Source organism: Perognathus longimembris, chromosome 25 (genome assembly GCF_023159225.1).
Source record: "Perognathus longimembris pacificus isolate PPM17 chromosome 25, ASM2315922v1, whole genome shotgun sequence".
In the NCBI taxonomy this organism is placed as follows: Eukaryota; Metazoa; Chordata; class Mammalia; order Rodentia; family Heteromyidae; genus Perognathus; species Perognathus longimembris.
In genome coordinates this window covers 22005363-22011518 of record NC_063185.1, presented here as the reverse complement: position 1 = coordinate 22011518, position 6156 = coordinate 22005363, and positions in this window count along the sequence as shown.

Here is a 6156-nt window from a genome sequence, read left to right as displayed (position 1 = left end):
GGCAAGAGTGCCTGCCTCGGATACACGAGGCCCTAGGTTCGATTCCCCAGCACCACATATACAGAAAACGGCCAGAAGCGGCGCTGTGGCTCAAGTGGCAGAGTGCTAGCCTTGAGCAGGAAGAAGCCAGGGACAGTGCTCAGGCCCTGAGTCCAAGGCCCACGACTGGCAAAAAAAATAAAATAAAATAAAATAAAATAAAATAAAAGCAGCAGGTTAACTGTGAGGCCTGTGAATATTTTCTCACTTTCTAAATCCCATACTTGAAAATTCTAATAGCAGAGGAATAAAGTTTGCATTTTAAAATAACTTACTTAATATTTCCCTAACCACCCTAAGACCATGTGTGTAACAAACTGTGTATACACACATACACACACACACACACACAGATCTTTAAGCAGGGTCTCTTTTTTATCTACCTCTAAACCTATCCTGATATATGTTTATAGAATTAACTTTTAATGCAATGCACTCAGCTTTGATCAATACACAAGAATTAGCCCTGCAAAATATTATTATAATATTGTTTAAAATAATGGCTGAAGGTATTAGAAAATACTGTATTTTATTAACTCACGCAGCATAAATGCTCATTGTTTCTTGATGTCTGAAAGGACGCTGAACGTAATATAGGGAATGCTGAATTTAACAGTCATCTTTCTCGTATTCCTCCCTTCTGTTTATAACCGCCATCATCTCTCAAGGAGAGAATATGCCAAAATCAAGAGGCACATAATTTCAAAATCCGACCCTAGGATGGAGCCTTATTGGAAGAGCCTTCTGGTATTAATTCAGAAAGTTGTTTTTGTTTTTTTTTTTCCCCTAGGTATTCCAAAGCCACGCCCTCTGGCCCTCAACAGAATTTCAAACCACAGCTAGAGGCATGGAGAAGCGGTCACCATCAGGATGTCAGCTAATAACAATAAAATTATCTCCCAGCTCTCAATCAGCTGCCTCTACCATCCTGGCATGCATTTATAATCAAACTAAATAGCACAAATTGCGGTTACTCTGCCAACAGCACTACTGAGTAATTTTTGCAGCCGATGTGTTTATTAAGACGTGGAGGAGAGTATTATCACCAACCCAGCAAGATTTCCTTGTTCTGATTGCTCTTTCTCACAGATTCCTGCGGCTCTCCGCGGTCTTCCGGTGCCTTCTGTCTCCCCCTTTTCCTCTCTTGATTCTCAGGCACACTCCCCCCAATTCTTCACAAACACTTGTTGTCTGTGATAATTGACCGACCAACGGACTTCCCTCACTAGCCATCCTCCCCAAGCAAATGCTGCCTCTATTTCTGTCCTCTACAAATAAATAAGAAATCCATTTTCCTTTCAATCACTTCAGGTAAAATGAACTCTACGACACCACATTGGGGTCTTGAAGGCAGGGTATACAATGATGGTCACATGTTTAAAGATTGAAAGTATTAAGACTAAGGCGTTATTAAATAACGATGATCAGAAAATGGGGGCAGCTGAATGGAAGAAGTTTCTAGACCACTTGAATCGGATGGAAAAATAGTGAGGGTGACTCTCAGCATGATTGTAGGGGGGGCTGAGGGTTTACCCTGTTTCGCTTAGGCCTAACCTCAAGCCTGCATTTATTGATCTGAGTAACAGTCATAACAAAGTGTTAACTTTTTAAGATGAAAAGCAGATATTATAAGTCCTTCCCATGAAAAGTTACAGCGCAACTATTGATATTTTAATATTACTTAGTTGCAATATTAACCAGGTGTGTTGTACCAATATTAATCGAATAGTAATATTATACAAAGTTACATGATGATTTCATTAAGTTACACATTGTCTGTACGATGACGTATGTCTATCTACAGAATACCAAGTTACACAATTACTTACAAGGAGCTGGTTTTTAGGATGGAAACAAAATACCAGCACCAAAATGACAAACAACAACAATAACACAACTGCCTCCCTGGGCTTCCTTTCGAGTGGTTGTTTAAAATCCTCCTATGACAGACAGCATCCATGTTGCGCTCTAGATGGAATTATCACACTGATGCACCTGGATTTCCTCATTTTCCTCCCATTGGACTTGGGGTCCACACAGGTATTTTAAAGGGCTTTCCGTCTTTGTGGGTTCTCAAGGCCATCAAAATGTTCCGGTTCCATAGTTGTTGTTTTCCAAACAAACTACAAAGTCTTCTAAGAAGACGCCACATTACAGGATTCACACCCGTCGCTCCCCGAGGGTGTTCTGTCTCTAAGAAGGCTCATTATAGACACCTGCTTCACCTGGCTCCAAGCCCCACACAGAGCCTGGCTCAGGGCACTGATTTCCGCCATGGGAGGTGATGCTTGCGCCAAGACAGCCCAAGCAGCCGTGTTCGGGGCCCCGAGAGTTTTCATGACGAGTAGGTTCCACTGGTGTCACAAACAGAGAAAAATGTGCCTAATTGCTAGATTGCACATCCTCGTGTCTATTTATCTGACTTTGCAAACAACCCATCAAATGTACAATTTTCTCCTTTTAAAAAACACAGTGATTTAAATGCAAAAGATATGTTAATCAGTATTATCTTCATGATTTTTCATATGTCAAGTGAAGATGCTCAGAATTATCATTTTGCTGTCAGTCATAAAGCGGGTTTTCACAGAGAAGCCATTTCAGAAACATCTCAATAAACTGGATAAAAACAGGAGTTCATATTTCCCTGCTAAGGATTCATTTTAGCGGGTACAAACTCTTTCAAATAAAATCAGCAAATGCTGAGGTCTGGACCATGATGCTATAGAAGAAAAGTCAAGAACACAAACAGAAACAAAAGTTGTAGAGGACAGAAATGAATAGAATGGAGAATGGGCTCTTCCAGATTATTCTCTGGGCTCCTTTAAGGTAGCCCTATAGTCTCCACTATGTGAAACTATAGCGTGGATGGTTTTGAATCACACCAGGAATGGTGGGAAATGAACCAACAGAAGAAAACTTCCCCTGAGCAACTCCTGCAGCAATTGTTATTTTAATTGGCTGAAATAAAATTATAATGCCCTTAGGCCACTGATAAAAATATAGATACGCAACTTTTTCCCCCTTTAGGAAAGAGACCTACTAGAAAAAGCGGATGCTTTGATTTTGTTTTAGGTGCATAACTACTTATTGGATCAAGGCAGAACAATCTGGAACCTTTTTCCACATCCCCCAAATCACACGCCCACTCTTCAAGTGTACATGCATTGTACTTTCAGACCAAGAAGAGGAGCCTCTGGAAGGTGGGTTACTTTGTAAATAGGAATTTCCTCTAGATCACGTCTAATTTTCGAGTCTTGCTTTCCTGTTTCTCTTCCAGGGCCTGGAAAAGCTCTAAAGGGCTTTGTAATACCATGTTACAGATCTGAGCTAATAAACACACTGGTTATTTACAGACCTCGGGAACACATGTCTATTGAACGCGCAATCATTTCACTGCTGACACACTCAACTGAGTGCTTCCTAAGTCTAGCACCATGCAGTATTGGAATATGGTTTCAGAGATGAAAATGTTATGCCCTCTCAGGTTTAAAATTAAGGTAATGAGATGCATCTAAAATTTTATGAACTGGTAGGAACAATAGCCAAGCTACTTAAGGAAGGCAATTGCTTTGCTGGAGCATAGCCCGCATTTTGGAGTTGGTTATGTAGGAGAAACACCTGTTAGGAAGAAAATGTCTTAGCACAGACCAGAGATGCTCGGACAAGGTGAAGGTGGGGTAGGACACTGGAAAGAACGATCCCAAAGAAGAGGCACGCATTTCAGAGACGACCGAGTCAGGGTTCAAAACAAGCAAGGATAGTGGAAAAGTCTTCAGGAGACAGGGACAATCGCAAAATTAGGAAAGAAGTCCAGAAGCCTTGGGGGATTTACTCACAGTGTCATGCTATTTCAATGCCTAATTTAAATCCACTCTGTGTGAAGAGGATGAGCCTTTCTATATATTTATGTTTAAGAATGAATGAAAGCAATGGAAAAGAAAGAGTCCCCTGTGTATTTTTCAGTATGTCCTGGAAATGTTGAGATAGTTATTTTTTTTTCTATGATGAGAAAATTTCAGTGAAAATATAGCCTGTGTCAATTCCTCAGATGATATAGGATGCGAGCAGACATGCATTTTCCTCAAGTTTCAATACTTAAGCCTCAGACAAGTTGGAAAAACGCTGTACTGCAACTGAGGAAATAATTATATATTTTATACTTCTTAAGTTCCGCTGGTTGACTGAATATTCAAATATGATGATTCCTGTCCACAAGGAGTGCTGCCACCTCCAGTTGCAAGACTGAATACCAAGACTGAACAAATCAGAACCAATCCATAGCCCACGTTCCCCGATTTACACACACAAAAAAATCTTTTCACTGGCCCTCCCAGGGCAGCTTTTTGATAAAGGCGTGCACTCAGGCTTTTCTGCCTCACGCTCCTCCTTCCAACAGTAGTTACAGATGATTGGCGCATCCTCACGAGCCAGTGTCACTTTCAACAACATCCCAGCCAGTATCCCTTCCATTCAGGTTTTACCAATATAAAACCATTTAGGAAATGAGCAAATTTGCCAGGAAATACCCCCCACCAAGGAGAAAAACACACCATTAAGTAACAAACAAGAAATGGTCAGATTCCAGAAAAAAAAAAATGGCGGCCTCCCCAGGTCAAGATTTTCTAACTAACCAATCACTTCCATTCAGAGAGATACCAGTAAGAACTTCCTTACACAATGAAAGTTCATCATCTTTTCATCGTGTATTGAGGAAGGAAAAGTACAATCCTCTTTCCCTTCAAAGGGCCTTCGTCAGATACAGAAGATGTCAGAAGAAACGCACCTGGCTGGACTTCCGTGTGGTAAGGAGCAGGTTTTCTGATGGCTTGGGCAGAGATGAGGGTCCCCTCCACACCCGGCTTCTTTCAAGCGCCTCAGAGTCCTTGTCTGCTATTTTCTGGTGCGAGGAATCTTCATCTCCCAGCCCTTAGCAGCAGTGTTCTCTGGAGCTAAGCATGGAGCTGGGGGGTGGAAAAAAAAGACATTTTTGAAAAGACTGCTGAGTTACACAAAGTCACCTTGCACCGGCTTCCTGGTGGAGCGTTCACGAATACCAAACAGAACCTTCTAGTTCTCCCCATCAACTCCCTGAGCACAGAAAAGGAGAGGTCACGACACACTCGGGGGATGGAGGAGGAAGTACGCTGATGGGAAAGGTAGGAAAGGCCAGTTTGCTGTGTGAACATCACTTTCCTTACACTCTTCACTGCATTCGGTTGAGAATGAAACTGTCAGAGACAGAGAGTGACAGACAGACAGACAGACAGAGTGGAGGAGCAGCATCTCCCTCCAGACTCATGGACAAGTTTATCTATCTTTTCAACTGGTTTCTATGTCCATTGAGTTATGTGTAAATTGACTTGTGCTTTTTTTCTCGCTCTCTCTCGCTCGCTGTAGTTTAGACAAATGTTGGGGGTAATTACTCTTGGGTTTCTCCCCATAAACTCTAGCAATGGCCAGCCTGGTGCATCATCCGTAGGCAGCTGCCTGCCTGTGTATGATGATGCGTGAGACAGGACACCACATTTACATGATGAAGACTCTCCTTGATCATGAAAGGCGATTGTACTTCCATTTCCTACCATGAGATTTATGGTCTTGAGAGGCAGAATAAACAAGAAGGAATATCTTACAGAGGAGAGAGAAAACTTTAGCAGGATATAAGACTCTGGTCCAGTGAACTGGGAAGAGTTCATTTTATTTTATTTTTTTAATTTTACTTATTTTTGCTTTTGGTGCCAACATGGGGGGTTGAACTTGAAGGCTGGGCAGGGTCCTAGAACTCTTTCACTCAAGGCTGGCCACTCTACCACTTGAGCCTGTAGCTCTACTTTCAGCTTTCTGGTGGCTCATTGGAGATAAGTGTCTCATGGACTTTCCTCCCCAGGCTGGCTTTGAATGTCAGTCCTCAGATCTTAGCCACCTGAGTAGCTGGGATTGCAGGCACGAGCCACTGGTGCCCATCTGAGAGTTGAGACTTCACAAGAGTTCAAAGGCAGGAGCACAGTACCAGGAAAAGACAGTGTGCAATTGAATGCCCAGGTAAACCGGCCTTCTTCAATATCTGACTTGATACAATAGGTAGATGGATGGTCAATACATTTTGTCTTGGAGATA